The sequence below is a fragment of the Stegostoma tigrinum genome, chromosome 13 (assembly GCF_030684315.1).
Source record: "Stegostoma tigrinum isolate sSteTig4 chromosome 13, sSteTig4.hap1, whole genome shotgun sequence".
NCBI lineage: Eukaryota > Metazoa > Chordata > Chondrichthyes > Orectolobiformes > Stegostomatidae > Stegostoma > Stegostoma tigrinum.
This window is the reverse complement of record NC_081366.1, coordinates 15346242-15368509: the sequence shown is the minus strand read 5'-3', so window position 1 is coordinate 15368509 and position 22268 is coordinate 15346242. Positions and strand designations below refer to the sequence as shown.

The 22268-nt window shown below is 39.5% G+C and overlaps 1 protein-coding gene across 5 annotated transcripts in view; it reads left to right on the top strand.

Annotated features, from left to right (window-relative positions):
* The window catches only part of rbm27 (RNA binding motif protein 27), a 142078-nt gene extending 128445 nt beyond the window's left edge, over nucleotides 1-13633 (top strand). Inside the window, exons 22-25 of one of the 5 annotated variants that reach the window (XR_009446605.1) lie at nucleotides 1-31; nucleotides 1357-1418; nucleotides 1825-8772; nucleotides 11996-13633. The gene's annotated coding sequence lies outside the window, so the exon portion shown is untranslated. Of the gene's footprint in view, nucleotides 32-1356; nucleotides 8773-11995 lie in introns of all 5 variants that reach the window. The other 4 variants (XR_007248757.2, XR_007248758.2, XR_009446606.1 and 1 more) reach the window with 4 other exon arrangements.
* The last annotated feature ends 8635 nt before the right edge of the window (nucleotides 13634-22268 follow it).

The window sequence follows — 22268 nt, the reverse complement described above, 5'->3', positions numbered from 1 at the left end:
CTGGAGAGTAGCTGGTTCTTTGCCAGAAACTGTAAGTATAAAATTCACCATATTCATATATCCCGTAGCCAATTGGATACAAAATTGGCTTGATTGTACGAGAGAGAGGGTGGTGGGTAGGGGGTTGTTTTTGGACTGAAAGCTAGTGACCAGTACTGTGCAACAAGGATCGGTGCTATGTCCACTGCTTTTTATCATTTATATATATTCTGTGGATGTGAATCTCAGAAGCATAGTAAGTTTACAGATGACACCAAAATTGGTGCTTTGGTGACAGTGACGAAGATGATCTCAGAATACGACAGGACCTTGATCAGATGGGTCAACAGACCGAGGAGTGTCAGACGGCGTTTAGTTAGATAAGTGTGAGGTGTTGCATTTTGGTAAGGCAGACCAGGGCAGGATTTATCCATTTAATTGTACGACCCTGAGAAGTGTTCCCGCACAGAGAGACCTGCGGGTGTGGGTGGGTTCCTTGAAAGTGGACTGCAGGTAGCAGAGTGGCGAAGAAGACATTTGGCATGCTTGCCTTCATTGGCCAATGTGTTGGGTATGGGAGTTGGGCCATCATGTTGCGGCTGTACAGGACATTGGTGAGGCTACTTTTAGAAAACTACATTCAGTTCTGGTCTCCCTGCTGTAGGAATAGTTGTGAAACTTGAAAGGATTCAGAAAAGATTCACAGGGATGTTGCCAGGGTTGGAGGGTTTGAGCTGTAGGGAGAGGCTTAATCGACTGTGGCTTTCTTCCCTCGAACATTGGAAGCTGATCTTATAGAGGTTGATGAAATTGAGGGGCATGGATAGGGTGAATGGCCAAGGTCCTTTTTCCCAGGGTGGAGGAGTCCAAAGCTAAAGACCACCGGTTTCAGGTGAGGGGGGAATGATTTAAAAGGGACCTAAAGGGCAACATTTTCACGCAGCGTGTCATGCATGTATTGAATGAATTGCCAGAGGAGATAATGGAGGTGGGTACAATTACAACATTTAAAAGGCTTTTGGACAGGTACGTGAACAGGAAGGTCTGGAGATATATGAGCCCATGCTGGCAAATGGGAATAGATCAGTTTAGGATATCTAGTCCACGTGGACTGAAGGGTCTTTTTCTGTGCAGCATAACTCGATGACTGTATGTTGAGGTACTAAATTTAGAAATGCTATTGTATATATTCAGAGTGACCTAACATGAAGAAATTGTAGTTAAAGTCCTTGGTTATGCGTTTCTAACTAACTCCAAAAGAACAGTCTATGAAAACTAACAGTTGAAATTCTGAGGCCAAAAAAATACATGGCAAGTTTCTTAGCATCTATGAAGAAAAATAATAGAATTTTTTTTTCCAAATTAACCTTTCATCAGAGTCGTGTAACAAGGAGTCTTCTGGAGGTCAACTGGTTAACTGCTTTTCTCTCTGTCAAAAGGTAGATATACCTGCCGTGCATTTCCAGCAGTTTGTGGTCGTCTTTCAGTTTACCATGTCCATACTCATAAAACCATCCCGCCAGTTAGCAGACTTGCTATTTTTAATAATTTTTCTGACCTGTCGTTATCTTTTGATGTGCTTATTAACTAGGGATCTGTTGTGCTGTTCAGGTTCAAGAGGAAAAGATCTTGTCCCTGTGCAGATTTATTTTGTAGCGAAGTGATGATGGTTCTGTTTCTGCTTTTATAGGATTAGGCAGAATGATAAGTACCTAACTCTGATAATTGATTGTTTCTTGAGCTCTTGATTGTCCTGAGTCTGTAGTTCATACAACAGTTAACTGAGTTCTTACAGAAGGTTATCAAACTGAAGTATTAATTTATTTTCCCTCTCTCTTTTCACAGAAGCTGCCAGATCTGATGAGTATTTTCTGTTTTTGTAACTGAATGTTTGTTTATATTTTTCACTGTTTGTTAAATCATCAAGAGATGTAACAAAGTTCAGAATCATCGAATATGTAAGTACTTAATTTTTTCAATTCAAAAAGTTGAGTGTACTACACAAACATCAAATTTACAGGAAGAAAGAGGGCATTATGCCTCTTTTAACTGCACCGGTGATTTATTTTAATTTTATTTCCCTGCCTTGTTCCAGATGTTATTTCCCTTTCAATATTTCATTTTCCTTCAAAATATATCTTGGACATGACCTTCATAGCCTTTTTCTGGTAAAATGTCCCACATTTAAAATATTCCTAATGGGGGAAAAATATAAAACTCCAAAATTACTCCTGTATTCTTCATGTGATAACCTCAGTCTTTCTGGATGTTTGAGCTAAGATTGTCACTTAAGATAGTATCTAGTGTTTGATTCTTACATGGTTAAAATAATTTTATTTTAAACCCTGGAGCGGAATCTTGTGGCTCCATTCTTTCAGAAAATAATTGGAGGTGGGAGGTGGTGATGTGGTGGTCTTGTTGCTGCACTAGTAATCCAGAGATTGATTAATGTTTCATAGTTCTGGCTCCACAGCATCCGGTAGAATTTGAGTCTTAAAACATCTGGAATTAAAAATCAAATGATCAGGAACATTTGGTTTTTATTGCAATCAGTCGAGTTCACTAATGTCCATTAGGGAAGAAAATCAGCTATCCTTACCTGCACTCCAGATACACAGCAATGTGGATGTCGCTTAGGCTCCTAAGCTGTCGCAAGTTAGTCAATTGTATCAAACTGCTTAAAAAGTTTCAAAGAATGTAACCAGATGGACCATCTGACATCAGCCTAGAAGTAGAAATGATCCTCCAGAGGTCTTCCTGCACAAAATTGAAGAACAGTTTCAAGCTGTAGCCTGATGCAGTTTAACTCTCAGATTCCTACTTTACAACATCCGGGTACCACCGTCAACATCCCTGGTGGAACAGACCCAGCGGAGGTAGCTATACAGTTTCTAGGGTATTGCTTTGGGTGCCCTCAACATTGACCTTGTGAAGTATCACAGCCGGAGTTGATGATTCGGTTCTCCTCTCGTTTGAACACCTTTTGGAAAACTCACTCAGACTGCTGTGGACACAGAAAGTACTCTGTATCATGATTTCAATATCCATCACCGCAAGCGGCTCAGGAGCACCACTTCTGACCAAGCTGATGGAGTCCTAAAGGACGTAATTGCTACATTACATCTCTCTTAGACGGTGAGTATGTTAACAATGGGAAACAAACTTGACCTCATCCTCTCCAATTCACCTGGTGCTGATGCATTTGTTCGTAATGCTATCATAAGTTTGACTACTTCTTAGTCTTTCTGAGAGAATACCCTCCATCGTGGCATTAACATTAAGATAAATTGGATAGGTTTCATACAAATTGAACAACTTCATGACTGCCCAGTCTTGAGATGCATGGGCCATCTGCAGAATTGTATTCAGACACAGTATGCAACCTTGTGACCTACTATGTCCTCCGTGCCACCATGATCATTAAGCCAAGGGTCTAGTCCTAGTTCAAGAGTGCAGGAGGCCATGTTGGAACAGTACCTGCATAACTAAAATTGAAGTATCAGCGTTGCGAAGCTATAACGGAAGACCATTTGTGTGCGAAATAGGCAAGCAACAAGTAACAGATGGAGCTAAGTGACTTCATAATCAATGGATCAGATCTCATCTCTGCCGTACTGCTAAGTCCAATTTTGAATAGTGGTAGACAATTAAACAACACCTGATCGAGGAAGCTCCACAAATATCCCCAACTTCAATGATGGAGGGGCCACAATGCAAAAGAGAAGATTGAAACATTTGATATATACTTCAGCTGATGTGCTGAATAGATGATTAGTCTCTGCTTTCTGAGATCTCCAATATCTCAGATGCCAGTCTTCAACTAATTTTATTCACTCAATGTCATATCAAGAAACAAGCAATATTTTAAAGTGTATGGGCCCAAAAATATTCCAGCAGTAGTATTGAAGACGACTTCTCCCAAACTTGCCACATCCTTAGCTAATTTCTTCCAGTACACCTAAAAAATTGACATCTGCTGATAGTGTGGAAAATTGGCCAGTTATGTCTTACAACATTCCTTTCAAGCTGTGTTGCTGTGCAGTCTTTGGCAGGTTTGTTAACTGATGCATTGGCTTCCATCACTACCGTACATGGTCCTTGGAGGTCTTCAAAATAAAATAAAAATTAAGGAGAACATTGACATCTGTTCATAATAATAAAAAAAAGGCAGGATAAATCCAACCCAGCAGTTACTGCCTTATCAGTCTACTGTCAATCATCAGTAAAGTGACAGTAGGTGTCATCGACAGTGCTGTCAAGAAGCACCTGCCTGACAATTACCTCCTCAGTGTCATCTGGTTTGGTTTCTGCCAGGATGGGTTAATTCCCGACTTTGTTACAGCATTGGTTCAAACATGGACAAAGGAGCTGAATTCCAGAGATGAGGTTATAGTGACTGCCCTTGACATCAAGAATGCATTTGTTGGACTGTAGCATCAAAGAGCCCCAACAAAGCTGGAGTCATTGGGAATCGGGGAGAACTCTGCTGGTTGGAGTAATACTTATAGGCTTCTCGACTCCAAGATGTACAGGATTTCCTCAAAGGAGTGTCCTAAGCCCGACTATCTTTATCTGCCTCCACTCCACGACCAACTCCTCCTCCTCCTCCCCCTGCCCGAAGAGGCGATGTTCATTGATGACTGCACAACGGTCAGTACCATTCATAAGTCATCTGATTTGAAGTAGTTCTTGTCCAAATACAGCAAGTCATGGACAGCATCCATGCTTGTGTTGACAAGCAGTATTTAACCTTCCTACCTTACAAGTGCCAGGGAAAAACAATGTGCAACAAAAGAGAATCTAACCATCACCCCTTAACATAAAAACCATGGATAAATCCCTTATCAACAAGCTGGGGGATTACCAGTGACCAGACACTGAACTGGATAAGCCATATAAATGCTGTGGCTACAACAGCAAGACAGAGGCTAGGAATCCTGCAGTCTTCAGGATCCTGGAGCCCGTCCACCCATCCACAAGGTAGAATTCAGGACTGTGAAGGAATGTTCCCTATTTTGTCTGAATGAATGCATCTCCAATAACACTCAAACAGTTTGTCACCGAACACAACAATGCAGCCCACTTGATTTGGCACCACGTCCACCAACATTAGCTGCAGAAATTTACCAAGGCTGATTAAACAGCACCTTCCAAACCTGGGAATATCACTACCAGCAAGTTTCCATCTGCGACTCCTGACTTGGAAATCTATTGTTAGTACTTCAGTGTCACTGGGTAAAAATCCTGGAACACTGTGTTTGCAGGAGTAGGCTGTTTGGCCTCTTGAACCTGTTCTGCCATTTGATTGGATCATGGTGGTCTGATTGTGGCTTCAGCCCACTTCCTGCCTACCCCTAAATCCTTTGACTCCCCTGTTGGTCAAGAATCTATGTACATGTGTACAAGAATCTATGTTCATAATCCAACCTTCTGCTCTGTGAGGACAGAATTCCATAGACTCACTACCCTTTGGAAGATACAAGCATCATCCATTCCACTTAAATGGGAGACCACTTATTTTTAAGTGTCCCCTATTTCTAGTCGGCCCTACATCGGGAAACATCATTTCAGCATCCACTCCCATTAAATCCCCTATGAACAATCTATGTTTCAATAAGATCACCTCATTCTTCTAAGCTCCAATAGTACAGGTCCACCCTTTCCTCATGTGATAAGACCCCTCATTCCACAAGGCAATCAAGTGAACCTTCTTTCAGCTGCATCTAATGTAATTATCTGATTTTTAAGTAAAGAAATCAAACAGTACACAGTAGCCAAGGTATGGCCTCACAACTACCCTGTACAGCTATAGCAAGCAATCATTGATTAAGCTAATTCTGTGACTGTTTATAATGCCATGAAACTTTGAGTGAATGCAATGTTGCTGGGGTGTCTCGGTATAATGTGAAGTTTATTATTGACTTTTGTAAGGAAGTCCTGAGTGAATGGATAGACAAAGATAAACCAATAGAAACTGACTGCCAGACCAAAGCAGCAGGTTGCAAAGTAGATAGAGGCGTAAGACAAGCACTGCTCCACTGAGACAGCCATGATCAAGCCTTAATACAACAGCCAGCAACATTACTACACTTCTATTTTAACTCCATACGTAGGATCTGTAATAAACATGTAAAATCTCAACTCAGTTGTAAGTACTAATCCCAAGACAGTATTTTGAACAAAAGTTTCCCCCAGTGTCCAAACCATAATATTGCTTTTCTTGCAGTACCAATGGCCTACCACTTGAAATAGTACCTGTGTTGGTCTCAGCGTTTGTTTATGTGAGTTTGCTATGTTTCCGCATTTCCTACATTGCAGCAGTGACCACATTTCAGAAGTGCTTGATTTGTCAGAGATAGCATCATGTGGAACTGGAGGAACGCAGCAGGTCAGGCAGTATCAGAAATCTAAAGAAGGCTCTTGACCCGAAACGCCAACTTTCCTGCTCCTCTGATGCTGCCTGGCCTGCTGTGTTCCTCCAGCTCCACACTGTGTTATTTCTGACTCCAGCATTGGCAGTTCTTGCTATCTCTGCTTGATTTGTCAAATGTTTTAAAACATATTGACATTGTGAAAACTCTATATAGAGACAGGCTTTTCCTTCTTAGATTACCTTAAGAGAATCATGTACGTTACAAATATATTTTAATCAGGTGAATTTTCAACACATTCAAGGCTGGTGTTTAGTGCAAGGATAGTGCATCTTCTGCAGGAGATGAGATCTAGAATTTGTCATAACAAAACTCTGAGAAGCGTTGGCTCAACAGTGGATGAGTATAACTTTCAGACAGACAATAGTGACCACAATAATCCCAATGTAACCTCAGGTCAGAAGGGTCTATACAATACTAATTCCCTAAGAGTACCAGGTTGATAAAATTGTGCTGCCACTTTTGGGATGACAGCAATATTTTTCACTAAAAATGTAATGTGGGAGTACGCTCAATAACTAACTTGATAAAATAGACAGCATGCGACTGAGCAGCCATGGCCAGAAAGTCCTAGATATGATTTTGAATTACTGCTGATCCAGCTGATTTTGGTTGACAATAGATTACACTAGGGCTCCTAAAGTGAGCAAGGTAAAATCGCAGGATATTAACTGTTTGATATTTATCAATGGTCTCAGCTGGAGAGTGTAAATCTAAATATTCTAGGTTAACTTCCTTACTCCATTTTATTTTCTGATTCCTGTACCCTGAAACTGCATAGCATTGCTTTTCTTGCAGTACCACTGGTCTACCACTTGAGGTAGTACCTGTGTTGGTCTCAGCGTTTGTCTGTATATTTTGAATTTGCCTTTCAAAATTCATGTAAACTTGCTGCAAAAGTAAGCAATATCAGACAGTCTCCATATACAACTAACAAAAGCAGAAACTGCTGGAGTAATTCAACATGTCTAACAGCATCTGTGGAGAAAAAACAAAATTAACATTTCAAGTCAATCTGAGGAGTCAGTGGATTCGAAACATTAACTCTCCTTTCTCTCCACAGGTTGCCAGACTTGTGTTTTTTTTTTCTCTAGCACTTTCCATTTCTTCTTTCTTTCAGATCTCCAGTACTTACAGTTCTTTGTTTAATTGTAATCATTATATGTAAAGCGGTAACTTTTTCATCATATTTGCAATAGTATCACATGCATCACAACTGGAAACACAATTAAGTCATTCAGTCTTTTGAACTTGCTATTCATCAATGTCATGGTCAATCTTTGCAGTCTCGACCTTACTTTGCTGTCTGCCCTCCTTGTCATTCAAAAATCAGTATCATGTTGTCGTTGTTCTAGTGACCATTGGAGGGCACCACAGTTCTATGCAGTTGACCATTTATTGGATTAAGTTTCTTTAGTTGATAATTTTCGTGAAAATGAGATCTCTTGTTTTTGTGTTTGCATTCACTTATCAAATGCCATCCTGAAGTACACTACAAAAGAACATTGAAACAGTGATATTAAAGAAGGTACTTCCTGCTCCTAAAAAAATTAAGTTTTGGAAATTGAAGGAAAAGAAATGAAATTTGAAAACTTCAAATCATACAGAGATTCAATTTTTGTTTCAATTTGTTTAAACATTGTTGTCACCTTTTAGGTGTATAATGGAATGCTTTGGGTGATGAACATTGACAAAGAATCAGCTTTAAAAGCCAAGATAATGCAATTTGTTTTAAAAAGTGTCTTCCAAACCAAAAGACCACTCTACCACTTGTATGTGTTGTAAAGTGAAATGCACAGCTTCCTGGAACTGATTAAACCAATTATGAGTTCTTGCTGAGCTAACACTGTGGAGCTGGAGGAACACAGCAGGAATGCTGATGTTTCAGGTTGGGAGCCTTCTTCAGATATCTGAAGAAGGGTCCTGACCCGAAACGTCAACATTCCTACTTCTCTGATGCTGCCTGTCTGCTGTGTTCCTCCAGCTCCACACTGTGTTACCTCTGACTCCAGTTTCTGCAGTTCTGAACAAGTTCTTGCTGGGTTGCTCCAATGATTTATAGTTTTACTTCAGATTTTCAGAATCCACAGTTCTGTTTTATTACCCCACAAGTTGGTGTTTCTTGTATTTGAAGAATATTTCTGCAAACAATAAATAATTATTTATAATCAGATTGATTAAATCCAAATTCTGTCTTTGCATTTTATGCATTAAGTGGAAGTTGCTAACGTTGATATATTGAGTAATATTGATTCTCCTTTTTCCTTTCTTTTCCTGAAGGCATCAACTTGTACTTACAGACCAGGATGTGACAGAAAGCAGCTTGGATCTCACCTACTTGTAGGAGCTTAGACAGCAGGAGGTAACAAAATATTTAAGTCAAATTAAGATTATTGGTTTGTGGCACTTTGTGCATTTTGTGTACATGAAGAGACTTGGCCTTTTATACTTCCACTATTTACTCTTGTCATTCGGCACCTCCATGTGGAACATTCCAGAATTACATGCAGTGGACACTGAAGCGTGTCTCCACTATGTTTGGAGTTGGGAATAGACTATTTTACTATTGAAGAAAAATATGAATGACTGCAGACTTACTTATGAGTCACCTTGGAAAATGGATTATTAGCTGGTAAAATTGGCTTCTATGAGTCTTACATCATTAATAGCAAGGTCCCACTAACAGTAATGCTATAAGGTTTTTGTTCATTGTACTAGTTACGGTGTTGGAGAAAACGCCCCCTCTTCAAAATAGGATGACATATTTTACACTCAACGAAGAAGCAAAATGGGACACAGTTTAACCCTTCACCTAAAAGATGTACCTCCAGCAATGTAACACAGTCAGTGCTGCGCTACATGATTAGCACAGATTCTGTGCTCAAGTGGGTAGAATTGAATTTTAAATCATGATTTTCTGAATCAGTTCCAAGTGCTGCCACTGAACTACAGATAACACAGCTTTAAACAGTAAAGTGCTGAAGGCATATATTATTACTTGTGTTCAGACTGTTGTACTTGATTATAGTTAGTGGTGATATTCTGAGTGTGACTGTAGCTGTGAGATATAACTTTGTTTCCAATATTGATCCTTCAAAGGGTTTGTACTCATCAGAGGACAGCCCTTTTGCTTGCTTTAGGTTCTTAGCTCTGTCACTTTCAGTTGTTCCCTTGCACTACTCTCCCTGCCCTTCTCTATTTCATACTATTTGCTATGCATCAGTCACAGAGGACAAAATGATAGGAGTCTTTCGGTCATTGAAATGGTGCTCAGTAATTAGAGTCATACAGTATGGAAATAGACTCTTTGATCCAACCAGTCCATGCCGAACATAATCCCAAATTAAACTAGTCCCACCTGTCTGGTCCTGGCCCATATGCCTTCAAACCTTTCCTATTCATATATCAATCCAAATGTCTTTTAAACATTGTAATTGTGCCCACATCCAGTGCTTCTTCAGAACACTTGTTTCATATTCAAACCACTCTCTGTGTTTAAAAATAAATGCCTCATGTCTTTTTTAAAACCCTCTCCACTCTCCTTAATGTGTCCCCTAGCCTTGAAACTCCCCATCTTGGGGGGAAAAGTCAACTCCATCAACGCTGTCTGTACCTCTCATTATTTTATCAACTTCTATCAGGTCACCTCTCAACCTTCTACGTTTCAGTGAAAAATGTCCCAGCCTATCCAGCCTTTCGTATAACTCTAACCTTCCATACTCAGCAACATCCTGGTAAATCTGTTCTGAACCTTCCCCAGCTTGATAATATCTTTCCTATAACTGGGTAACTAGAACTGGACACAGTATTCCAGCCGAGGTCTCACCAATGTCCTGTACAACCTCAACATAATGGCCCAACTTGTGAACTCAAAGGACTGAGCAATGAAGGCAAGCGTGCCAAAATACCTTTTAAACATCCTGTCTATATGTGATGCAAACAGTAAAGTATTATTTACTTGCACCCCCAGGTCCCTCTGTTCTACAGCACTACACAAGCCCTACCATTAATTGTATCAGCCCTACCTGACTTTGCATTTATCTGTATTGAGCTCCATCTGCTATTTTTCAGCTCATTGACCCACTTGATCAAGATCCCTTTGTAATCTTCGAAAACCTTCTTCACTGCCCACAATGCCACCAATTTTGGTGTTATCCACAAACTTACTAACCATACCTTTTATATTCTCATTTAAATAATTAATATAAATGACAGACAAAAGAGGACCCAAAACCAAACCCTGTGGAACACCATTGGTCACAGGACTCTTGTCAAAAAAGCAACCCTCCACAATTACTCTCTGTCTCCTGCCATTAGGCCAATTATGTATCCAATTGGTAACTGCGCCCTGAATCCCATGTGACCTAACTTTACTAATTAGTCTACCATGCCTTGTCAAGGGCTCTATTAAAATCCAAATAAACAACGTCTACTGCTCTGCCATCATTAACCTTTTTGGTAACTTCCTCAGAAAATTCAATTAGGTTTGAGAGACACGACTTTCCACGCACAAAACTATGCTGATGATCCCTAATCAATTTTTGCCTCTCTAAATGTCCATAAATCCTATATTTGTAATCACCTGCAATAATTTACCCACAACCGAAGTCAGACTCTCCGGTTTCTCCTTACAACCTTTCTTAAACAAAAGTACAGCATTAGCCACCCTCCAGTCATCAGGCACCTCACCCATAGTTATAGATGATGCAAATATTTCTGCAAGGGGTCTTGTAATTTCCTTCCTTACTTCCCACAACATTCTGGAATACATTAGATCAGTTCATGGAGATTTATCCACCTTTATATTCTCTAAGACCTTCCGAATTTCCTCTTCTGCAATGTGAACTCTTTTTAAAACATCAAAGTTTACTTCTTTGCCTTCTCTAGACTCAGTTTCTTTCACCCCAGTAAAAACTGGCACGAAATATTCGTTTGGTATCTCCTATCTCCTGGGGTTCAACACAAAGATGACCTCCTTGATCTTTAAGAAGCCGTCTCTCCATTTGACCTCTTCCTCTTAATCTATTTGTAGAATCTCTTTGGATTATCCTTCACCTTATCTGCCAATGCTATCTCATATCCCCTCTTTGCCTTCCTGATTTCTCTCTCAATAATTGCCCCACACCCTTTATATTGATTAAGAGATTCAATTGAACCAAGTTGTCTGTATCTACAAAAATATTCTCTTTTATTCTTGAGTAGAACATCAATATCTTTATTCACCCATTGTTCTTTAATCATACCAGCCTTATCCTTCACTCTAACAGGAAGAAAATGCCTCTGAACTCTAGAAATTGATAGCAGTATAAAATTAGGTGCTGAAGAATTTCTGATGGTGATCTGATGAAACACCTAGTAAGATGTTTTCCACAGTTTGTTGTCCAAGACAGATTTCTCTGTAAATGTGTTGACAGATTTGCAACAAATAAAGGAACAAATTTCCTCTTAAATGCATTTTCTGGCTTGCCTTAATAACAACCAAATATGTTCCAAATCGTTAGCATGCAGAGTCCTGCACAACTAAGTCAGCTGGGTTCTGTTGAAAGGCACCTGAAGTGGTAACTCTTGTTTCTGTCTCTCCACAGTTGCTGCCTGACCTGATGTGTATTTCCTGGATTTTATCTTACCATTTCCATTGGAGAAGCTGCTTTTGTATTAAGTACATCAGACCGAAAACGGCAGGATTTGACATTTAAGCCGTCAAGCTCATAATGAGTGCAATTGATGTTGATCATGGATGCTGTCCAGTCCACACGCTGAGGACAGTATGATGGAAACACATTAAATATTTTATGTGGACTTGTGTTTGAAAGATTATGGATCCTGGATTTTTAAAGGGATTAATAAAGGACTGTGGAACATCTTTTTAATGAGGTTTCTAACTTGACAAGCACATGGTTCCAAGTACACGTTGGGCTTGATTTCTTGGTCTCACTTCAGAGAAAACACCTGACAACATCTGCTTTCAGTATTTCCTGACCAGGCTGTGTCTACCAAGACAGCAGAGATATTTACTTATGTTGGTGATACCTGTCTACCATAATGCCAGGCTTTTGCCGTCTAAGAATTTCATACCCCTATTCTTTTTGCCTTCATGAACTGAAACTGATTGACTAAAAATGTTTTTTTTCTCAAAATAAATCTTTGTTGAGAGAAATCTTTGTTTTTCCCTCTTTTCCTAGTGCAAATGGTTCTACGTTTGTGTGTGTGTTTGGTATTACTGAGAGGGTAAATATTTATTTTTCATACTCCGACCTTGTGTTAACTAATTTTCACCTTTTGTGCATATGTGCACATGTACTTGGGGAGTTGAATATGAGATCAATTTTGGACTCACAGCTTGTTGGACCAGATTTTAAATAATCTAACATTTCCACGGTAGCTACCAGGGTGAGTTGTGTATCTGTCCCAGGTATCTGATACTAATTCAGAGTCAAGTTAAATTTGGGTAGGAGAGAATCAGCATTTGGTTACTTAATTCTCACGTATGCCTCACATCACGAATTCCAAAGAACATAAGATCTGGATGCTAAATCAAAACTAATGGGAAAAATGTAAATGGCTGTTTAACACATTAATTTGTTTTAAGTTTTGTTTTACTTCTACCTATTGTGTATCATGTGCTTTAAAATATGACTTACATGTGAGGTTATGTGCATTTAAAATAAAATTGAAGAATGCATTGTAGATCTGAAACATCATAAGATAACAAATATAAATGTTATATTCTGCGGCGTTGAAATATGTTTGCAGAGTAGTTGAATTGCTGATAATGTGTTTTCACCAACCTTTTGTGAATTAATTGATGTTGTATTTTTCGGCAATCTTTTGGCAGCGCTTAGGAATATTTTTTGATTGGACATCTTTCCTTTGGGAATAGCATAAAGCTGTCAGTGGCTCATTTTATTTATGTCCATCAAAAATCATGAGTAATGCATCAACTGCGCTCCTTATCTGTTGGCTGCCTTTGAACCTGATTCCCTAAGGACTAAAACCAATATCTGTTTTAAACCTGCATATTATTGTTGGCACCGAACAGTTCTTTCTTTATGTTAATTGACAGATTACATGTAACGAAACAATATCCTCTTGAACTACGTGAAAAAATTGTAATATACATTTTGACAGAGTTAATGCATTTTAAATCACAATGGAAGCAGAAGAACTGATGTTTGATTTATTTTTAATCTGTGTTCCTATGCTCTGAACTATTTTCCATATATTTAAACAACATTTCAATAAATTTTGATATATATTCCCTGTGTCAATATATCTTTTCTGTTACACCAATATATGTATTTAATTTAGATGCCTAATATTCTCTTTTCAATTTAAAATAGGTGTTTAATGTAGAATTAATTTCAAAGAATTGTAAAATTCTAGAGGAATTGAAGCTGATACATTTCAATATATATTATTGAAGCAGGTTTGTAGCTTCTTCTCATTTTCAGAGAAGTGGCAGTTTTACTTTAAAACTGGATTAACACTTCTAGGGAGATTACCCACTCCATAGGTGGCGAAAAGTTGGCATACTTTCAAAAACGCAAACCTGAAGCTAAAAGCGCAAAATACTGCAAAGCATTCAGCACCTGGTGTAAGAACAGCTTTGTGTGTATCCTTCCATCAAAACTGAGGAAAATGCACTGTTTATATCAAAGCAGAGCAAAAGGGCAGTGGAACATGTTGGCACCTGAGGTGGGAAGACTTACTGTAATGACCCATGTTTAAAAGAAAATAAGATGGTTAAATTCTTGATTCAGGTGTTAACATTAGACAACAGGAAGAAGCATCCAAAAGCATGGGAACAGTTGAAGCAAACATACAAGATGGTGATCAGTTAGGGTTGATCCTTCACACTCTATCTGCTCACATTGGGTGTGACTTTGACTATGTTTTAGGCCTTAACCAATGGTGGATATGGGACATAGGTGTATCAGTTGTTTTTTTAACAGAAGTGAAAAGTAAGTCACTGGAGAAGACTCCCTGTGCTGCTTTTCCAGCAACATCTAGGAACCCATGTATTCTCTAGGAAGTGATGTTTGTAGTTAATTGTTAAACTTGGGCAATGTTATCCCATTAGTACCAATGAATAAATGATGATTTCGAACCACCAAAATCTGTTCAGCTATGGAACCTGTCATCTAAACATGAACATGAGTAGAAGTGTAGGGAAATGCCTTGAATGTGACTAGATTTTAAAGACTGAAAGTTAATTGTTAAATATAGAAACACAATTTTAAGAGAACTGTCAATGACAATTATATAGGTAATTGGGAAGGAAGGATCCCAATCAAGAGAGGCTGAAAAAAGTCTGTCATCCTTTCCTGGTCTAGCTCCAAACTACAGACCAATGTGATTGACTGTCACCTGTCCTCTGCAGTGGTTTAGAAAGTCACTTTATAAAAGGGCATTTACAGATGGACCATAAATGCTGACCTTGCCAGTGATGCCCACAAGTCTGAAGAGTAATGAAATTGACCAGCCCACAAAATAATCCCCATTCACCCTCTTTCCTCAGCCGTTAACCAATTGCAAAATACTTTGGGTTAGAAGTTTCCATTCCAGTAAACAATGTCTAGAAACTACAGTGACTGATTTGTAATGGAATCACATTAATGTTACATAAAGGTTGGTACAATTACAACATTTAAAGGATATCTGGATAGGTACATGGATAGGAAAGGTTTAAGAGGGATACGAGCCAAACACAGGCAAGTGGGGCTAGTTCAATTTAGAAAACCTGGTCAGCATAGGCAAGTTGAGCTAAATGGCATGATTCTGTGCTATGAGAATCCAACTCCCTCTGATTGCAGTGAATTTGTACTCACTTCATAAACGAACACAGCACAGAATCCTATCAGATTTGAAATGTTAACTCTCTTTCTCTCCTCACGTGCACTGCCAGACCTGTTGAGTTTCTTCAGTGGCTTCCGTTCTTTTATGTGATTTCCAGCATCCGTGGTGTTCTGTTTTTATATGGAAAAGGAATACTGTTTGATAACCAAATTCTGTAGCCTGGTGATCTTTCATATATCCAGCTCAATCAAACAGTCACATGGATTCAGAGTAATCCTTTAACTTATCAGAGTTTTACAACAAAAAAAGGAAGCAATTCAGTCCATTGTTCCTGCATTATTGACCTAGTTTTTTGCCCATGTTCTTACACGATGATTATTTGAATTGAAATAAAGACCTCTCAAATGCCTCAATACTTCTCAGATACTGAGGCAGCCCGCATCCAATTGCAGCAAGATCTAGATACTACCCAGGCTTGGACTGACAAGCGTCAAATAACATTTGTGCTACCCAAATGCCAGGCAATCACCGTCTCCAACAAGAGACAATCTAATGACCATCCATTGACATTCAATGGCATTATCACCACTGAATCTCCCACTATCGACATGCTGGGAGTTATCATTGACCAGATACTGAACTGGATTTGCCACATAAATACAATGGCTACAACAGCAGGTTAGGAATACTGCGTCAAGCAACTCACCTTCTAATACCCCAAAACCTGTCCACCAAATACCATCTGGGCACAAATCAGGAGTGTGATGGAATACTCCCCACTTGTCTCCAACAACATTAAAGAAGCTTGACATCATCAGAACAAAATAACCTGTTTGATTAACATCACATTCACTCCTTCCACCAGCGACACTCAGTAGCAGCAATGTCTACCATCCTCAAGATGCACTGCAGAAGTTTGCCAACTATCCTTAGACAGCACCATCCAAAGCTCTGACCATGTTCAATCCAGAAGGAGAAGGGCAGCAGATACGTGGGAACACCACCACCTGCAAGTTCCACTCCAAGTCACTTACCATCCTGCCTTGGAAATATTGTTCCTTCACTGTTGCTGGGTCAAAAACCTGGAATTCCTTCCCTCCAGGACATGGACTGTAGCAGTTCAAGAAGGCAGCTCACCATTACCTTCTAACAGCAACTAGAGAGAGGCATTGAATGCTAGCCCAGCCAGCAGTGCCCACATCCCATAAATGAATGAAAATAAAATGAAGGTGTTCACTATATTTCCACAACCTAACTACATGCTGTGTGAAAAAGTATCGTGACACATCACCTTTGCTTCTTTTGCATATCACTTGCTTTATCTTTTAATCTTGATGGCATGCGAGCAATATTTTCAGATTTTTGGAAGATTTGGTAGAGTATTTCTCAGTGTAAACTGACAATCCAGATTTGATATCATTCTTTTCCACTCTGCAATGTGGCTGTATTTTGTGAGAGGGATTTTGAATAGAAGCTGCTGACATTCAGCAGAGCGACCTGAACTGTACTGCCAAATTCTATGTTACCTCCTAGCCAGAGAAGGTAAGCTTGCAGGCATGCTATTGCTCACTAGCGAACACATGTTGAAGATATTGTAATGTTAACGTAGGATCAAAAGAACATTACGCCCTCTAGCAACACTGAAAAGTTGGAATTGAATTTGGAAGGGATCTCCCAAGGAACATTCTTTGGATGCTTGCACTATATTGGGTTTTCAATTCCAAGTTGCACTAGACAACTTCCATTTAGTAATAAGCCTAAACCACTTTGAAATGATGCAAGCTGTATAGTGTAACTGAGTAGCTACTGTTTGAGCCATTGGTCTCCTTGGCTTGACACAGAGCATTCCAGTTCGGAATAACAGTTGGTAGAGACAAGAGATTGTGTTCTTTTTACTGGTAACACAATCATGAGTCATCTGGCATTATCACAGCTCTAACTTTACAAGGTGAGTCCTTCATGAATTTACAAGTACTGACAACAATTTAATCACCAATTGAAATCACTTCTGAAAGAATTAAACATTTGTGACAAAGTAACATCAATTTTGCAGACATTTAAATCATTCTAATGCATATATATGATGCTTTTAAATTAATAGCTGTTTTTAATTGACAAAAACAATCGCGTATGAACTAGCCTTTAAACTGTTTTTTTAATAAACTTGCACACTCATTAAGGGATGTTAGCATTGAGGAATGGCATTAAACAATGTGCACTTTCTCATTTTAAGCAATCTGGTCTACAGTTCTGAGCTACCTGTTCTACCATTGGAATAATGAAATTTGTATCCACATTCAGTCCAGATTCTCTTCAAATTGTCCTGTCAGGACAGTAAACTCTGGGAAGAGTAAGAAAAAGGTATTATTCTAAAAAGAGTGAGTTGCCATTCGATCAGAAATAAACAATGACTTCAAGCTATTTTTTCGGTCTTCATCAGGGCCAATATAAGATTTCCATCAATTTTCAACCAGCATAGCTTCGGCTGAGCCTGTAACAAAAGAGGCAACTTCTTTATTAATTGTTTAAAAATATTCGCTTTAATTGACCGCGTTACAAAAGAAAGGATTTCTTTCCCACTGTGGCACCTGTTGATTGGCTCACCCTCTCTTGTGACAGTGAGGGATTGTTTCTCAGTGCACTGAATGTACCAGCCCAATATTGAATATTTCTACAATCCAATGGAAATTTGTGCTTTGTTTCCCATCCTTGCTCGTGACCCCTCTGCTCAATATGTTGCTCATTCACTCCAAATTTTTGGATCTTTTTGTAGTGGTTTGACTTAACTTTGAGGCTTGCTAGACAATTGAGAGACCAGTTAATAGTCAACTGTGTTACTGTGGATATGGAGACAATAACATACTTTGGGGATTGTTATGGGTAATATTACATAAATAAAGTGTTTTCTCTTAAATGTGGAAGGTTAAGGAGTGATTTGATTGAGGTCTTCCAGATATTAACAGGAAAAGACAGGCTACAAAAAGATAAGCTAATTCCACTGAATTGAGATTCTAGAAGTAGGGGTCATAGTCTGTGAATTAGGGCCAGACTATTCAAGAGAAATGTTGGGTAACACTTTGACTCTCAAAGGTAGTAGATGTTTGCAATCCCTTCCACAAATTGTAGTGGATGCTGGATCAGTTGGTAGTTTAAGTGGTATGAACCAGAGCCAGGTGTATAAAGTTAGACTACACATCTGCCATAATCTCAATAAATGGCAGAACAGGCTGGAGGGGCTGATGGGCCTGCTCCTGTTCCTATGTTCATACAAAAATCTGAATTAGAAGCAGAAGTAGGCCATTTGGCTTTTCAATCTTGTTCCGCCATTTAATGAAATCATGGCTGATTTCTTGGTATTTCAAATTCCACCATCATGTCTACCCCTGATAAACTAAGGTTTCTTGTTAAACAAGGGAATCTATCTGTGTGTTCATTAAAAATATTTAATAACCCACCTTCACCACCTTCTGAATCCAAAGTCTCACAACCCTCTGAGAGTAAAAGAATCCCATCATCCCTGAAAGGGAATTTTAAAGCAGTGCCCCCTAGTTGTAGATTCACCCTCAAGAAGAAACATCACTCTCTCCTTGATGAGACTGTTCAGAATCTTACATACTTGGCTCAGGGAGCCCCTCACTTTTGTATACTGCAGTGAAAGTAAGTCTAGTGTAACCTCTCCTCATAACACTCACTCCATGTAGCAATATAGTAAACCACCTCTGATTTGCATCCAACACACTTACATTCTTCTGTGGTCAAGAGATCAAAATTCAAAAAGTATTCGCATGTGCTGTCGTGTCTAAGACGGACAAAACCTTTCTAAAAGGTTTTAACAACCTTTCGCTATTATGCTCAACAATAATTGCACTTTTCTTGTATTCCAGATTTAGCTAATCAGGTTAATTGAAAATCCCCAGCTGTCATGTGGGACGATGTCTCTGAAGCATTACTTTTGGGTCGTTGGATTACGGTAGGATACTTTTCTTGTTCAAGACGCACTGCACCAGCCCACCAAAGCTTCTTCAGCAGGACATTATGCCTGTTGGACCTCAACTCCCAGGAGTAACAAAAGCAGGAAGTGCATTTTTGATTTGCTTTGTTTTATTATTATCACCTGTGCTGAGCTACGGTGAAAAGTGTAGTTTTGCATGCTAACCAAACAAATCATACCTTGCATAGGAAAACACAAACTGCAGATTTCCCTCCAAATCTGTCCTGACTTGGAAAAATGTTACCCTTCTGTCGTCACTTGAACAATATCCTTCAACTCTCTTCCTAGCAGCGTCATGGGTGCACTTAGTCCAGGTGGACTGCAGTCCTTCAAGAAGTTGGCTCACTGCCACCCTCTCAAGGGAAATTCAGGATGGACAATAAATGCTGACCTAGCCGGTGACACCCATATCCTATGAATGCATTTTTTTAAAAAGAAAATGATTGATTTAAACTTGATCTTATGCTCTAAATGATTTGATAGTTTCATGGTTTCCTGTAATTATCGCACTGGACACTGGTCAGAGAAGTAAATGGAGAATGAGTTTCCAAAGTGTTGCCAATTTTTCATCATTTGGGACCTCCATGATCTGGCAATTCATTCCATCATGGTAGCTAAATTCAATTCATTCTAGTGAAATCAGTGAATCAAACCATTTCATTTACTGACTCCGACACATCTTGGGAAAAATAGGAAACAATTGGAATACAGAATTCAAGCTTATATCCCAAATGTTCTGATTATGTACTCACTACTGGGAGCAGCATTCTCCATCAGCAATTCTAAAAGGGTATTTCTGGATTGTATTATAGACACGGAAGTAGAGATATAATGAATAGTTCATAGCTCTTATGCCTATTGTCAAAAATGTCTTTTATTTGTCCAACAAAGAAGGGCATCTCTTCCACTCTTGAGCTGTAGATGTGATGAGTTCAGATAGCTGGGCTCAGGTATTAAAATTATCAGTGGATTTGCTCGAAGAGCTGAGTGTTCAACACAACATGAAGTCAGGCATGAAGTTGTGCTCCTGAGATGCTGCTTGGCCTGCTGTGTTCATCCAGCTTCACACTTTGTTATCTTGGATTCTCCAGCATCTGCAGTTCCCATTATTAATGAACTCAGGCACATGATTTTCACATCAAAATACACAAATCAGCCTGGAAGACCTTTAAAAGCTTGACAACCTCCTAGTTCTTAAAAGGAAAAGATGGCATGAGCTTTTGCTTCAACTGCTGTCCTTTTCTCTGTTTCCTACAGATCACTCTGGCTGCTTCTTCCAGATTTTCCAATGGATGGCAATCATCATTGTGTGGAAATCGGAGTGCAAATGGAGACCATGATGTATCCCCATTGTAGCAGACTCCAAAGGAACTGTGTGGGAAATTGATGATACCTCTGATCGACTCCCCTATTCCAGGCATCTACCTTCTTCCCATTTGACATCATAACCACCTGGTCCTTGACCCTTTATCCAGCTGGTATCCTACTTTGTTGATGACGTGATTGATGTTGATTAACCTGGCACACTACTTACCTGGCTCACTGCTTGCCTTCTTTTTATTTGCTTATGGAACATGCGTATCACTGGCCGGCCAATGTTTATTGCCCATCCCCAGAGGCTCTTGAAAAGTCGGTGGTGAGCTGCATTTTCATAGAATCCCTAAACAGGCCATTCAGCCCAACAAGCCCACACTGCTCCTTCAAATAACATCCCACCCAGACCCATTTTTCCCAACCCTGTAACCCAGCATTTCCCATGTCTAACCCATCTAAATTACGCACCACTGGACACTATGGGCAATTTAGCATGGCCAATCCACCTAACCTGCACATCTTTGGACTGTGGGAGGAAACTGGAACATCTGAAGGAAACCCACACAGACACAAGGAGAATGTGCAAACTCCATACTGACATTCGCCCAAGGGTGGGATCAGACCTGGATCCCTGGTGCTATGAGGCTGCAATACTAACCACTGAGCCACCCGCCTTCTTGTACTGTTGTAATCCATGTGCTGTAGGTAGACCCACACTGCCCTTAGGAAGAGAATTTCAGGTACACTATCCCCTTTCTATTTGTAATTCTACCCCCTATTCAATTGGTACACTATTTATCTGGCACTCTACACCCTAATCATCTGGCACCCTACACTGTCAGAACCTGACATCACAAATACTTTATGTGCTTATGATTTGCCAGCGGCTATCAAAGTGGCTGTCAAAACTTTTAAATATCAGAACGCAGCAGCTCTTTGCTCTGACAGTTCTGCAATACAAAAGGCCTATCTGAATGGAAGTACAGCTCCATATTTCTGAGGGAGCCCTGATTAGAAACACCTTATAAATCTGTCCTTTTGTAAAAACGATCAACCTCAAGCCAGTTTTGGTTGCATGGCCAATCTATTCCAACCAGAATAGTTTGAATATGTAAGGAATACTGCACATTCAGATATGGATGATGGTCTTTCATATTTAATATGTGGATAATTAGCCCTGTTAACTCTCTTTCATTCAGCTACAAACATGGAGACAGAAAGCATAATTTTGTTGTTCCTGGAGGTGACTGAGCTAATAACTGGTCAGGGTGGACCCAATTAAACTTTTGCACCCCCTTCCCACCCTCTCAGCAAGTAACCTCCATGACAGAAGGGCAATGGTATCTGAGCACGTAAATCTGCAGAACACAACCTCCTGGCTATGATTCTAAAAGTACATCGAGTTGGTGTTTGGAGTGAACTTCAAATAATGTAGCTGTTAATTCTACATCCATTCAAAGGGAAGTTCACCCACCCAAGAGGCCTCAATAAGGAATTTTTTTCAGAAACTCAGTTGAGATCATTTTTGTGGAAGTTGAAAAGGTCACTTGACTCTTCGATCATCATCTTAGCCACTTTCTGAACGCTCATTTCTTAAAAATGGAACAGTGTTCCAGGAGCTTCAGCAGGAGTACAGCCATGTTTGAAGTTATAAATTGGTCATGCCTTCATTGGGGATTGCAATGGGGAATTGAAGGTCATACCCTCTCAATTCTCTGATAATGTGCTTGCAGTGATTCTGTCCATCAGCATATGCT